The sequence below is a fragment of the Oncorhynchus mykiss genome, chromosome 21, assembly GCF_057628025.1.
Source record: "Oncorhynchus mykiss isolate SJ-2025 chromosome 21, ASM5762802v1, whole genome shotgun sequence".
Lineage (NCBI taxonomy): Eukaryota > Metazoa > Chordata > Actinopteri > Salmoniformes > Salmonidae > Oncorhynchus > Oncorhynchus mykiss.
Window position 1 is genome coordinate 22,434,388 of NC_143042.1, and position 15,999 is coordinate 22,450,386.

The 15,999-nt window shown below is 44.6% G+C and overlaps 1 long non-coding RNA gene across 1 annotated transcript; it reads right to left on the reverse strand.

Annotated features, from left to right (window-relative positions):
• Positions 1–11,919: 11,919 nt before the first annotated feature.
• LOC149973023 (uncharacterized) lies at positions 11,920–15,730 on the reverse strand. Its single transcript, XR_016490256.1, has 2 exons — positions 14,318–15,730; positions 11,920–12,216 (listed from the first exon to the last, which is right to left on the reverse strand). It is a non-coding gene; the product is annotated as an uncharacterized LOC149973023 (long non-coding RNA).
• Positions 15,731–15,999: the final 269 nt, after the last annotated feature.

Here is a 15,999-nt window from a genome sequence, read left to right on the forward strand (position 1 = left end):
AGTATGACCATCTGTAGACCATCCGTAGAAGCTCTATCTGGGCTATCCAAATAAAGTGTGACCTCATAATCTGTTAGATTTCATGTTAACAGTTGTGTTTATGTTCAATGCACCAATGTGAATGTTCATTTACCGAATTGCCATTCGAATTAAGATTGTCAAAGAAAGTTGACTTCATCGGTGAGATCCTGTTTTGTCTTAGCGAATATATTATGTAGGCTACAGACAACTATCCCCAGTGCACCCATTTCCCATAGTCACACAATGGTAGGTAAAACCTCCTTATCTTATTCCAGTGCGACCAGAGGGAGACCATAGTCAGTAAGCTGTCCTTGTCACCAGCCTTATTATCAGTTAAACACGGATTTAGAGGCCCCTAGTGTATGCTTCAGCCACACATCCTCAGCCACTGTACAGAATACTGAGTTTGACTTTCAATATGAGAGTATAGGCTATGGACGATATGTGAGTCTGGGGGTTTAAAACTTATGACCCAGCAAAAGGTCCAACCAGTGTGAGCTATTACTGTGTCCAACACCATCCATGCCACACCATTCATTACCATCAATAACCGTAATAATATTTGCACTGCACCTGGAATTGCTTTTCCTTTTTATATTTCAGTAGGATTTATGTTGTGTGTGTGTGTGTGTGTGTGTGTGTGTGTGTGTGTGTGTGTGTGTGTGTGTGTGTGTGTGTGTGTGTGTGTGTGTGTGTGTGTGTGTGTGAATGCATGTATGTACACCTGTGTGTGTGTAAGCGTTTCAACCATGTTTGAATACCGAAGGGACACCCCCCCATCCCCCCCATCCCCCCCCCCCCCCCCAGCCCGGCCTAGGCCCTGTAGTGAGTGGTCAGCAACCATGTTCCAGTGATATTAGTGAATTGATTTATATGTTGAGAAACACTGTGCACTCCCTCTAATAGAGCTTTAAGACAGGATGATGGAGAACTCCTCTGGATAGACTGCATTGCTGCATTTCTCCACTGTTAAAAGCAGCTGAATTTATTGTCGCTCTGATGTGATGAATTAAGCGCTCAGGCAAATTTAGCTTGTGACCTTTCTCATTCTAATCAACAAAGCAGGCGGCCAAGCCAAATATGTATACCCACACTGATCCCTCAGAACAGGTGTGTTTGGTTCAATACAAGAGGCAAATCAACATCGGGCTTGGGTCACAGTTCCACATTCCACCTCTTTGAGAAAGCCATACCGAAAGCAGTCAATGAAGCTATAGGATACTGTAGCCTACCAAACAACATTCTGGTGACTTTAAGTCAATTAAGGACCCAAAATCAGCCCAGTCTATTTGCATATGGACCACATATACAATACCGCTGATTGGCTGGTAGATAATTGGACCCCCTCAGCCAGATGACAACAGACTGATTGACCTGCGTTGACATTCTCGACATTGTCGGACTAAGTCCTCCACCCGAGGAGAGAGAAATCACAGCCAATCAGCCAGAGATATGCAAAGGCACATGTGGAGGATCTTGAGAGTTGAGACTGTAAGGGAGGGGATCAGCTGCCCTAACAGGCCACCCTGTCTTGATCTGAAAACCATCCACTCTGTAGAAGAGAGGCGCCAAAGAGCCCAGACATGACTAATTTCGAGAACTAAATTGCTTTCACTTGAAAAGGCAAGACGGTGTTACGAAACAAACCCCGCAGTGTGAGAAGTTAAGTTAGTCTGTCCCCAAAAAATGGAATGGGGAGGAAGCAGCAAAACGTTTGGCCGCACCGTCGCTACCGTCTGCATTTTTCCTGCTTTAAAACAAACCCCTTGTTTGTCAATATTGTTGTGGCTCTCACCTTGTAGCCCTTGTGAGTGCACCGGTAAAACTGGAAATAAAATCTGAGTCCCGTAGTCACACTCTCCATCTCTTACGAGTTTCTCTGAGTGAAGGGGCCTCTTGCCACTCTCTCGATCTTCGGAGCTGGTCTGTGCCACAGGGAGCGGATTTCTTATTTGTTGCATCAGTGATTCGGACTGAGCTGAGAGAAGAGGAGGAGGAGGTGGAAAAGAGTGGTCTAGGCAGAGGAGGGGAGGACAGGGGCCCTCCAGGACTAGCAGTGGCCCTGACCTTCAGGAACTTTATTGGCTTTCACAAATGGCTCTGCAGGGTGTCGTCTCCAGCTAGCCTTAGCCACTACTGGCCCGACGCCACCTCCACCACTACTAACCCCTTTAATGATTACAGCTATAGGCCCGGTTTACCATATCTGAACCGAAGCTGAGGCCATCATAACGTGGGCGCAGCACTTTTCTGTAGCATCTTGCAGTTACTTTACGTCTTTGTTAACAAAAAAAAATCAATCACTTGTTTGTTTTCAGCCTTCATATGAACCTGCTGGGTCTGCATAGGCCTACAATTAGTTATTTATTGAGAATGTTTAAACATAATGACCTGACAATCGCTGACTACCACTGGTACAAATAGCTCGTCTTTTGGATGAACGCCAGCCTTCGGTACAGCAGCAAAGAAACTAACATAGAGGACTTTATCATTTTTGCCTGGTGACCTTTCTGTCTTTCTCCTCCTCCCCTTCTCCCTACTCCTCTCAACGCCTTCTCCTCTACCTCTCGCCATAATCTGTGTGGTTCCATTCTTACCCATTCTCTACCTCCTCTCGCTGTCCTTCTCTACATCTCGTTCTCTCTCCTCTTTCCTCCCTTTGTCTCTCTCACTCCCTCTTTCTAGTTCTCCTTCTCGCTGCCTCTCTCCCACACTCTCTCCCCCTCCTTCTTTCTCTCCCCCTCTATCGCTCCCTTCCTTCCTTTCTCTCCCTCCCTCTCTCAGGAGAATTATTCATAGAGGGACTCTGAATAGGGTTTCAAGGTTAAGTGGCAGTGTGTTCGGCGGTCGTGCTGAGTTGTGCACTCTGTGTCTGTTCTCTGTACCGTGGGGGGGGGGGGGGGGGGTTGGCTGGGAGACAGCCTATCACATCGTCGCACAACAAACAGGGGGGCTGTGCCCTGGCCTGGAGTGAGAAACACAATAAGAGGCAATCAATAGGTTTCAATATGGCCCGCCGCAGGCTGGAAATGAAACTCAATTTTATTTCGCAATCTGGTGCATTTATTAGATGAGCGGATATTGATGGAGAAAATAGCCCTGGTGGTGCTCTGTCCAATGCACACACGAGCTGGGTCTGGTTTATAGGCAGATTTCTTGAGCCAAGACGAGATGAGACACAGTGTCTTTTGTTAATGGATGCTATACTGTAAATAGATCCTTATACAAATACTATGTCGATGTATACAAAACATCAATTAGATTAGATACTTCTCAGAAAAGTCACAGTTGTCACCTTCACATCCTCACTCCCCACTGGTTGAATCAAAGTTGTTTCCACGTCATTTCAATGAAATTACGTTGACTCAACGTGGAATAGACATTGAATTGACGTCTGTGACGTCTGTGCCCATTGGGTCATCCTCCTAACCCTTCAAGCATATACCTGTAGACAGCAACCAAAGTAGAGACCTTCCTTCCATGTAGTGACTTTGGTTAATCAAGAGTCACAGCCCCACAGCAGATGCTGGAAGTGAACGTCCATCCCACAGATCCCGCAGGGCCTATCAGGAGTTAACACGATTAAAGTGGATCAAGGCTGATTGTGCCTAATTCACCAGTTAAGTAATCAGAAATACTATAGCAGATGGTGCTCTGCTCTCCATCCACTATCCCGTTCTATACTTTGCTTTCATCCTCCTCTCTCTGTCCCCCCCCCCCCTTCCCCACCACCACCTCACACACACTTTCCCTCTCTATCAACCAAGGACAGGGTCAGGGGGTCGAGATGTGTGGATGGTGCTTGTGTGTGTCTGGTTGTGCTGTTGGGCACCAAGATATGGTGTTATTACAGGACCCGGGGTCTGTGGTAGTGGTGGTGATGGTGGTGGTGGTGGTGTCAGTGACTGCGGTGATGGGATTGGTTGTGAATGCGGCTATTGGTTGTGGTATAAGGTATAAAGGTAAAAAAAAAAGCTGCATGTTTAAGTCATGTCAGGGATAAGTTTATAATAATTCTTTGTCCTCCAAACACGACGAGTTGAGTTTTTACCAAAAAGTTATATTTTGGTTTCATCTGACCATATGACATTCTCACAATCTTCTTCTGGATCATCCAAATGCTCTCTAGCAAACTTCAGACGGGCCTGGACATGTACTGGCTTAAGCAGGGGGACACTGCAGGATTTGAGTCCCTGGCGGCGTAGTGTGTTACTGATGGTAGGCTTTGTTACTTTGGTCCCAGCTCTCTGCAGGTCATTCACTAGGTCCTCCCGTGTGGTTCTGGGATTTTTGCTCACCGTTCTTGTGATCATTTTGACCCCACGGGGTGAGATCTTGCGTGGAGCCCCAGATCGAGGGAGATTATCAGTGGTCTTGTATGTCTTCCATTTCCTAATAATTGCTCCCACAGTTGATTTCTTCAAACCAAGCTGCTTACCTATTGTAGATTCAGTCTTCCCAGCCTGGTGCAGGTCTACAATTTTGTTTCTGGTGTCCTTTGACAGCTCTTTGGTCTTGGCCATAATGGAGTTTGGAGTGTGGCGGTTTAAGGTTGTGGACAGGTGTCTTTTATACTGATAACAAGTTCAAACAGGTGCCATTAACACAGGTAACGAGTGGAGGACAGAGGAGCCTCTTAAAGAAGAAGTTACAGGTCTGTGAGAGCCAGAAATCTTGCTTGTTTGTAGGTGACCAAATACTTATTTTCCACCATAATTTGCAAATAAATTCATTAAAAATCCTACAATGTGATTTTCTGGATTTTTTTTTCTCATTTTGTCTGTCATAGTTGAAGTGTACCTATGATGAAAATTACAGGCCTCTCTTAAGTGGGAGAACTTGCACAATTGGTGGCTGACTAAATACTTTTTTGCCACACTGTATAGGACAAAATGCACATCACAACAAGAGAGACAACACAACACTACATAAAGAGACCTAAGACAATCACATAGCAAGGCAGCAACACACGACAACACAGCATGGTAGCAACACAACATAACAACATGGAAGCCACACAACATGGTAGCAGCACAAAACATGGTACGAACATTATTGGGCACAGACAACAGCACAAAGGGCAAGATGGTAGAGACAACAATACATCACACAAAGCAGCCACAACTGTCAGTAAGAGTTTTTGAATGAAGAGATTGCGATAAAACTGTCCAGTTTGAGTGTTTGTTGCAGCTCGTTCCAGTTGCTAGCTGCAGCGAACTGAAAAGCGGAGCGACCCAGGGATGTGTGTCCTTTGGGGACCTTTAACAGAAGGTGACTGGCAGAATGGGTGTTGTATGTGGAGGATGAAGGCTGCTGTAGATTTCTCAGATAGGGGGGAGTGAGGCCTAAGAGGGTTTTATAAATAAGCATTAACCAGTGGCCCTTTTGACGGGTATACAGAGATGACCAGCTTACAGAGTATAAAGTGCATTGATGTGTCCTATAAGGAGCATTGGTGGCAAATCTGATGGCCGAATGGTAAAGAACATCTAGCCGCTCGAGAGCACCCTTACCTGCCGATCTATAAATTATGTCTCCGCAATCTAGCATGGGTAAGATGGTCATCTGAATCAGGGTTAGTTTGGCAGCAGGGTGAAAGAGGAGTGATTATGATAGAGGAAACCAAGTCTAGATTTAACTTTAGCCTGCAGCTTTGATATGAGCTGAGAGAAGGACAGTGCACCGTCTAGCCATACTCCCAGCAATCGTATGAGGTGACTACCTCAAGCTCTAAACCCTCAAAGGCAGTAATAACACCTGTGGGAAGAGGGGCATTCTTCTTACCAAACCACATTACCTTTGTTTTGGAGGTGATCAGAACAAGGTTATGGGTAGAGAAAGCTTGTTGGACACTAAGAAAGCTTTGTTGTAGACCATTGTATCACACAATCCGGGGAGGGGCCAGCTGAGTATAAATGGATGAGACAGCTTCCTACTGCCTGAGCTATGTTGTTGATGTAAATTGAGAAGAGCATGGGGTCTAGGATTGAGCCATGGGGTTCTTCCTTGGTGACAGGCAGTGGCTGAGACAGCAGATTCTCTGACTTTATACACTGCACTCTTTGAGAAAGGTAGTTGGCAAACCAGGCCAAAGACCCCTCAGAGACACCAATACTCTTTAGCCGGCCCACAAGAATGGAATGGTCTACCGTATCAGAAGCTTTGGCCAAGTCAATAAAAATAGCAGCACAATATTGCTTAGAATCAAGGGCAATGGTAACGTCATTGAGGACCTTTAAGGTTGCAGTGACACATCCATAACCTGAGCGGAAACCAGATTGCATAACCGAGAGAATACTATAGACATCAAGAAAGTCAGTCAGTTGATTATTGACAAGTTGTTCCAACACTTTTGATAAACAGGGCAAAATAGGCCTATAACAGTTAGAATCAGCTTTATCTCCCCCTTTAAATAAAGGATGAACCAAGCAATGGGAACCACCCCAGAAAGGAGAGACAGGCTTGGCGATGATAGGGGCAGCAACCTTAAAGAAGAAAGGGTCTAAACCATCTGACCCAGATTGTTTTTTGGGGGTCAAGTTTAAGGAGCTCCTTTAGCACCTCGGACTCAGTGACTTCCTGCGAGCAAGGGAAAAAGAGCACCGGGGATAGTCACATTAGAAGGGGCGGGAGATGAGGAAATGTTGAACGGGCAAAGAGGCATGGCTGAGTCAAATAGGAATCCTGACTTAATGAAGTGGTGATTAAAGAGCTCAGCCATGTGCTTCTTGACAGTAACAACCACAGCATCAACATTAAGGGACATGGGCAGCTGTGAGGAGGAGGGTTTATTCTCCAGGTCTTTAACCGTTTTCCAGAACTTCTTGGGGTTAGACCTACAGAGAGAGAACTGATCCTTAAAGTAACTAACTTTGGCCTTCCGGATAGCCTGAATGGACTTATTTCTCATTTGCCTGAACGATAGCCAGTCAGCCTGAGTATGCATGTGCCGAGCCTTTCGCCAAATGCAATTCTTGAGGTGGAATAACTCTGCAAGATCACGATCGAACCAGGGGCTGAACCTGTTTTTAATTCTCATTTTCTTTATGGGAGCGTGTTTGTTAACAATACCACTGAAAATATAAAAAAAATAAGGTCCAAGCGTCTTCGACAGAGGGGATCAAGCTGATTCTATACCATTTTACAGTGTGAAAGGACAGTGTGAAAAGGAAATATCAGAGAAACCACAGTGTGCAGTTTGTTCGGGCCTGTGACGTGAATCAGGTATAATGGTCCCCTTGGCATCACCACTGGTCCAAGGTGAGTTGTGGCCATGGTGGGATGACGCACTGTATCTAAAGTCTGACGGGGACTCATCAGGTTGGGGTTGTCTCCTGTCTCCATCTGTAACCCAGCATGCATCTCTTTAGAAATCTAATCGCACATTAAGGGACAACAACCTTGAGATCCAAACAAGTCTCCCTTCATAGAACTCCCCATTACTAATCTGTTGTCAGGGAGGGACACCAATATGGTGAGTTAGGGGAGGAGGAGGAGGAGTGAGTTACCGATGTGATGTGAACTCTCATCCTGTCCGTGCTCATTTTCAGCATCAAATTACCTCGCGAGTGCATCACCGTGCAATAACTGTAAATCACCAAATGAGAAGAAATTATTTAGCCATTTCTAAAGGGCAAAAGAGCTCAGCCGATGAATTACAAGGTAGGGGATCTAACTGAAGCAAAAGACTAATTAGAAGACATCAATAACCAGGCGAGGAGGAGAGCTGTCCACGGCCAGCAGACCAAAGGTTAATAGATAAAAGGATAGCGATCCCACTCCATGGGTTTTCAGTGACACCCGCTTTGACTCTGAATATTCAACGACTTGTATTCATCCCTTTGACATGTTGTCAAAATGGAAATCTATCATTTGAATTGAAAGCAGTCAAGCACTTGCTTTCATAAGTGAGTGTGAGAGAGGGTGTTTGTGATTTTTTGTCATAGACAGGTGTTCTCTGTAGGCCGGGTGGATGCAACTTGAGAGTGTTATTTTGGAAGATATTATACATCATTTTTTCCTCCCCCTGGTTGTTACAGCGACTGCTTGACTGGTTGAGAGAGGAAATGATTTGTACAGCTGAATGAGTAAGCCACTGATGAGAAGTAAGGCTAATTAGAATTGTTTCTGTGATTGTAGTTCTTGGCACCTTTAAATATTTAATTAGTTAATGTTATATCATTGTATTAATTTTCTCCACAGAGCAGTGAAGATCACTTCTCCTGGGTATTTTGGCGGTGCAAAAAAAGATTAGACTTATCAACCACATATTCATGATGTGATTATCCTTGCTGATTTGCGCGTGAAATACTAGATATGGTCTGTGGTTTGTGTGTTACACAGGGGAATGCAAATCAATTGGATGTGCAATGTAGTAAACTGAATTTCAACCCAACAATGTCCCTCTATTCAGTTGTGTTTGGGAAGACATGCGCAAGTCAAAGTGACATTGTATTGTCAAGTCCGTTCTGTTGCTGGCTGAGTCTGTAGGGAGGTGAGAGAGACTGCATCTCAAGGGCCATTCTCCAAAGACGGACAGACATGACATTAGACATACACACATTCCCACAGGTGAGGGGATGACATAATGCATCAGCTGGGGGATAGTGAATGCATGAAACCGGAGTGTTTGTCTGGAATGTGATTACCATTTTGATGACTCTTCTCATTTCTCCCTCTGGATTATCGATGACATTTTCATTTGTTACATGTCTATCAGCTGTGATACATTGTATTTTTTCTGATGAATCCAGTGCCTTTTTTCCTGGTCTAGCTAGTCATTGGCTTTCTCTTTCGTGTGCGATGACTGGGGAAAGCAGAGAATTCAAATGCCAGTCACATCATCTGAATATCACGGTTTAAAAGGTTACGTGTGGGCAGAGCCTGGAGCTGAGCAGCAGTCTGTGATTGTGCTTCAGGGAGAGACTCAAAGTCAGACCAGAACATCCTTCAGCAGCACAGAGGCAGGCCAGAACATCCTTCAGCAGCACAGAGGCAGACCAGAACATCCTTAAGCAGCACAGAGGCAGACCAGGGACATCCTTCAGCAGCACAGAGGCAGACCAGGGACATCATTCAGCAGCACAGAGGCAGACCAGGGACATCCTTCAGCAGCACAGAGGCAGACCAGGGACATCATTCAGCAGCACAGAGGCAGACCAGGGACATCATTCAGCAGCACAGAGGCAGACCAGGGACATCATTCAGCAGCACAGAGGCAGACCAGGGACATCATTCAGCAGCACAGAGGCAGACCAGGGACATCATTCAGCAGCACAGAGGCAGACCAGGGACATCATTCAGCAGCACAGAGGCAGACCAGGGACATCATTCAGCAGCACAGAGGCAGACCAGGGACATCATTCAGCAGCACAGAGGCAGACCAGGGACATCCTTCAGCAACACAGAGGCAGACCAGGGACATCCTTCAGCAACACAGAGGCAGACCAGGGATAGGGTATCAATGCAGTAAACGACTGTTGTATTTCAAAAGTATTTTTTGTTAGTGAGAACAAAATGCTACAGTAAACTGGAAAGCGGTGACAGTACTGATGGAAAAGGAAATAGCCGCCATAAACAATGCCAATGTATTTACTGCCCTTGTAAAAAAATACGATGGAATACATTTGAACCCTGAATGCATAGTAAAATGAGTTGAAGGATATATGGCGGATGGCTAACTGACTGTAATTGCGCCTTAGCAATAGGCCTTTCCTTTAAAGTGTGTATGTGGAGTAGTAAAGATAACCTTATCTATTGTAGAGGGGTGTTCAGACGGCTGACATACTGTATGGGAGTATTCCTTTAGAGGAAGTCATTGCTGCTACCCGCAAGGATAGCCAGCCTGGCACTTGATGACCTTGTTGAATTCACTGGCACACTCTCACACTCTTGCTGAGACACACGTGCACAAGCGCACACACACACATGGATACGTACACACGGACGTGCACAAACTCACGCACGCACACTCACGCAGACCGGCCACACACTCGCATGCATGCACGCTCACATACACACACACACACACACACCAGCCAATAGATCTCAGTCTTCAGTGTTATCAGCAACCAGAAGCCACAGACAAGGAAGCTCTGTGAAGTACTGTCTACTCTACATCTACATAGATTCGGCTGTGTTCTACGATCCTCTCATGTTAACACACAGTTATCTATTTTCTGCCTCACACAGCTGCCCTTTACATCCTTTTATCAGGTAAAGATCACAGAATGTTATAAAAATCCCTCCTTTCACAGAAAGCACAATACTTCCATCCACACCGTTTTGTGATCTTGGCATAATGATACACTCATCATTTGTGTGATTACGATCCTGATGATAGATCTGTCAGATGAAAATGAGTTTCCCTCACCTTGGCTACTGTACTGTAGAGCTGATATAAAAACAGCTCCTTTGAAACAAACCTAATTAAAAGAGGGTGGGTTGATGGGGAGTGTAATGAGAGAACCGGTGGTTGGTGGGGGAGATGGGAAAACGAGTTAAAAGGTTCCTGTTTTAGAAGAGCGAGAAGACCGTCTGACTGGTGGGGGACGCTCCCGTCATGGGAAGGAGCCAATCAGCTTGCGCTCTCCCTCTGAGCCGCTTGGCAACAACCTCCTCTGGCAAAAGCAAGCTTCTGTGTGTGGGAGGAGTGTGTGCGCGTGTTAATCATACGACAGCCAGTACATGCCCCACTCTTCTGTATTCAGGTATTGTATGAGAGCCAGCTGTTTAATGCACTCAGGTTAGACAAAACACACACAGGCACAGGCGCGCGCACACACACACTTTCATTTGAGCTATAAAATGCATGATTCAGGGGTGACCACTTTCATCCCATGATTGACAGATAAATGGATGACCTCATGAATTTATAATGAAGGTCCAGCTATAAGTAGACATGGCACTACGGTCTGTATAGTTGGGACCAGAATATACAATGAGCCTTTACAAGCTCCAGTATAAACTGATAGTCCCATATGGAAAACATAAAGAAGAATTGAACAAGACTCTTATGTTCTACCTGCAGCGAAGACACATACAAGATTTATAGAAGATTCTTGTAATAGCTGACTTACTGTTTGTGTTGCATGTGTTGCATTACAAACCATACAAGAGACGTGTAAACCAAGCCTTCTAAGGTGGGGAAATCACCAGTCATGTATTTAAATCAAACCAAATGTATTTATAAAGCCTGTCACGCCCTGATCTGTTTCACCTGTCCTTGTGCCCAGGTGTCGCCCATCTTCCCTATTATCCCCTGTGTATTTATACCTGTGTTCTCTGTCTGATTGTTGCCAGTTTGTCTTGACCGTTCAAGCTTACCAGCGGTTTTCCTGTCAGCTCCTGTCGTTTCCCAGCCTCTCTTTTTCTCGTCCTCCCGGTTTTGACCTTTGCCTGTTCTGACCCTGTACCCGCCCGCCTGACCTCTCTGCCTGACCCTGAGCCTGCCATCCTGTACCTTTGCCTGTTCTGACCCTGTACCCGCCCGCCTGACCTCTCTGCCTGACCCTGAGCCTGCCATCCTGTACCTTTGCCCTACCCTGGATTTTCAACCCCGGCCTGACTTGACCTGTCTTTGCCTGCCCCCGTTGTTACAATAAACAGTGTTACTTCGACAGTCTGCATCTGGGTTTTACCTTGATTCCTGATAAAGACTTTTTTTACGTCAGAAAATGTCACAAAGTGCTTACATACTATTAAATTGTATTTGCCACATAAAGGCATTTACGTTAACGTATACAAATACAACCAATGACATATAATCGGCCAGAATATATTCTTATTTTGATTATTCTTTTCCATATGGATTTATAAACATCCTTTATCATATATGTATCAAGGTTAGTCCTATTGAGATACTGAGATCTCCATTCTATAAGGAAACTCAGGGCAAGAGGAAGTATAATAATTTATTAACCAGTGTAAAAAGGCTACGAAAGGGTACAGAATATTCTCACTCACCAGCACATTAAGGGAATAAAAGGGTGTTCAGCACATGATATAAGTAAACTCCACTATTGGCTGTGTATCTCTCCGTTTCTGTCAGGGTGGCTGTGTTTTGGGCTCCTAGGCAATGTTTCTAGAGGAGATCAAGTCGGGTTCCCGCTGAGGCGTTGGCTCCACTGCCAGAGCGCTAGCTGGCTCGTGCTGCTCACTCACAGGTGTCTTCCAATGCACCCTGGCCTCCTGTATCTGGCAGATACACACAAACAGTTGTCAGCCTCAACGGGGGCCTGTATGTGTCACTGGCCTCCATCATGGGAGAGAGGGGGATGGAGGGAGGGAGAGGGGGGTAGTGGGGAGAGGGGAGGGTAGTGGAATTAGTGTAGTGTGTGTGCGTACGTGTACATGCTTCGCTGTGTGTACATATAAGTCACACATAGAGTAGTAGCTACAATGCATCTGTGCCCAAGATGAAAAATGCGCACCACTTGATTAAGGTTCAGAAAACATTATGTATGGACACCCTTATGGTGTCCGTCAGAGTGACATAGACTGAAGGGTTTCTGTTTTACAATGCAAATTCATTCAACAAACTATTTCATCGGTCTGTTAAGTGATTATATCATCTGATTTAAAACAAAAATGCATATATTTTCTCATGGCAAACAAGCATTGTTTTTGTAAATTCAGTGCAGTAGATCTGCGTCTGTTGAATGTTTACAGAAATGCAAATGATGCTAAATCTAATTGTATTGGTCGGTTGTAGCGGGTGTAGCGAAATGCTTGTGTTTCTAGCTCCAACAGTGCAGTAATATCTAACAATTCACAACAATACACACACATTTAAAGTAAAGGAATTAATAATATATAAATATTTGGACGAGCAATGCCGGAGCGGCATACACTAAAATACAGTAGAATAGAATGCAGTATAGACATATGAGATGAGTAATGCAAAATATGTAAACATTATTAAAGTGACTAGTGTTCCAATTATTAAAGTGCCCATTGATTTCAAGATGATGTATATAGGGCAGCAGTCTCTAATGTGCTAGTGTTGGCTATTTAACAGTCTGAAGGCTTTGAGATAGAAGCTGTTTTTCAGTCTTGCGGTCCCAGCTTTGATGCACCTGTACTGACCTCCCCTTCTGGATGATAGCGGGGTGAACAGGCAGTGGCTTGGGTGGTTGTTGTCCTTGAAGATCTTTTTGGCCTTCCTGTGACATTGGGTGCCTTAGGTGTCCTGGAGGGCAGGTAGTTTGCCAATGGTGATGCGTTGGGCAGACCGCACCATCCTCCGGAGAGCCCTGCAGTTGTGGACGGTGCAGTTGCCGTACCAGGCGGTGATATAGCCCAACAGGATGCTCTCAATTGTACATCTGTAAAAGTTTGTGATGGCTTTAGGTGCCAAGACAGAAAGAATTGCTGTTGCCGTTGCGCCTTCTTCACCACACTGTTTGTGTGGGTGGAACATTTCAGTTTATCAGTGATGTGTACCCCGAGGAACTTGAAGCTTTCCACCTTCCCCACTGCGGTCCGGTCGATGTGGGTAGTGGGGTGCTCCCTCCTATAGCAAAGTATATTGAATTCAGAATTCAATATATTTTGCTATACATTACAGACAAGAACACAGTAGAGTAGTTTCAGAAGTGACAGAAGCACCAATGTGCTATTCCCAAGGCGCTCTATTTGTAAAGTATTGTGCATAAAGACCTGCCATTCCATTCAGTTTAGTGGTAAATAACTGCCACCTGCTGGTGAAAAATAAAAACTACAGTCTGCTTGACATAACTCAGACACACATGTAAATGTTTTTTTTTTATTATAAAGATGAAGACATAAATACACAATTCTAACCTGTTTAAAATAATGTAATATACAACGCAATCAAATACCACCTATTATAAATGTAGATTATACAGCAGTACAGTACAGTATCCCTTCACCCCTTCATAATCATTTATTTGATTAAAACATGCTCTAAATAATCCACTGTGTCATTCTCTCCTCCCATAACCTACAATAACAGAACCTGGATGATATGGGAGAGGAGAGGGACAGTCACAGAGCCATATCATCAATAAATAAATTGTGCCATTAACCCATACGGGCTCTTTTGAGATAAGTGCTCCGTTCAAGTAGGCCCTGCATCAAACGCAGCAGACAGCACCAAGACAAAAGGCTTATGTCTAAAGCCTTTCTAAGAACTGCTTATGAGGCTGACGATGAGTGACGACCCTCTCTCTCTTTGGCAAGCATGCCGTTTCAACATGCATTCTGCTTGTGTAAAGTGGATTATGAGCCACGCTCTCCTGTGAGTGTTGAGAGGAAGACTGAAAGGAAGGGGTACCTCACTATGAGCAGCGGCTCTGGCTGAGGTCCAGGTACTGTTGAAGGAGAGTCTTCCACGGTCTCATCTCCCCCAGGTAAGTCCTCTCCACCTCACTACCGCCTGCTAACTCACCCATCCAAGATGTTGTCACAACTGAGGACACAACATAGAAAGATAGAGATAATTGAATGATTGCTTAAATGAATAGGGGTATAAATATGTTGCGTACAATATATGCCTAGCATAAAGCAGGTAGGATTGGGTTTCTTGAGTGATGTAGGCCTCTAGCATTTGAAATAATGCATGTAGGATATTGCTAGGTTACCCATGAGATAGACAGCGTAGGAAGACAGCAACAGGATTAGCAGCAGAGCCAAAGTCAGGAGGATGAAGAGGATGAGGAACAGTCTGGGTTGAGGGTGAGTGTGTGATGTTTTAGTGCCCTCCTCTTCCTCACTGGTGTGTAGTGTCTTAATGTGCTCCTCTTCGATGCCAACAGTACTGTGTCCATTCACCAGCTGCATCACACCACCCAGGCAGCCTGGGAGATGAATAAATACTTGAACCTCTTCTTCGAGGGTTATCGTTGAGCGTCATGTTTTGTTTGTAGAGGTAGATGGAGACACTGCCTCTGGCTCTTCTAGAACATATTTTGCATGCCAAGGAGCCTTATCTATGTCTATTGATAGTACTTTGATTGATCCCTGGTAAATTAGTAGGAATGGATTCAGAGGTGTCGTAGGCATCTTTTTTTAAACATATAATTAGGCATAATGATTATGGCTCTAGATTGCAAGAAAAAGCTGTTTTAGGTTTTTGAAAAATGCTAAATTCGGCAAACTCCCCTCCATCCTCACATACTTTGCGCCCCCTCTACAATAATGGGTGCATGACACCCCTGAATAGATGTGTATACTTTTGCCTTTACCTGCTGCAGGCCAGTGTTATGATACTGATGATTTGTCGTAACAGATGGTTTGTTTACGTTCTACCGTTGTGGCTAGATGGAGTTGGCCTACAGCTCCATCTAGTGGTCATGTCGGGGACAACAGTGGTTGACAACTGTAGCATTGAAGCTAAACCTAACCCTTTCCATGAGCATAACCTCATTCTCCTAACCTGCTTCGTTAATTCACCTAACCTGCCACGTTAATTATCCTAACGTATCATGTTATTTATCCTAACTTGCTTTGTAAACAAACCATACCAATGGCATCACCACACAGGCCAGTGCTGTTGGCATTCTTCCCTCTTCTTTCTCCAGGAGTGGGTGTGGTCAGAGAGCTCATTGGCTGTTCTGAAACCAACCAGAAGAGAGGACAGCCTACTACTATATCTATCCGGAACACTTAAAGACCAATCACGCTACCATAGAAAATAAATCATGACATTATAGATACAAGTCATATACTGGAGAATTAATAACGCAATCTGTTATAACTGATTCCAGGCAAACCATGCGAGGGACATTTTATTTCCTGGATTCTGTCAGATCTCTGTCTTTGATCAAAAATAAATACATGTCTCACCATGGGGGATTATCGATATGCACACATTAATAATCAGAGTACATACAACATGCATGTGTATACATGATTATCTGAGTGCCTACAACATATACAGTATCTGTATCTATCTATCTGGATTCTTGTTGATGAGGAAAGATAGAGCGGGCAGAATATTCAGGAAATTATCATCTC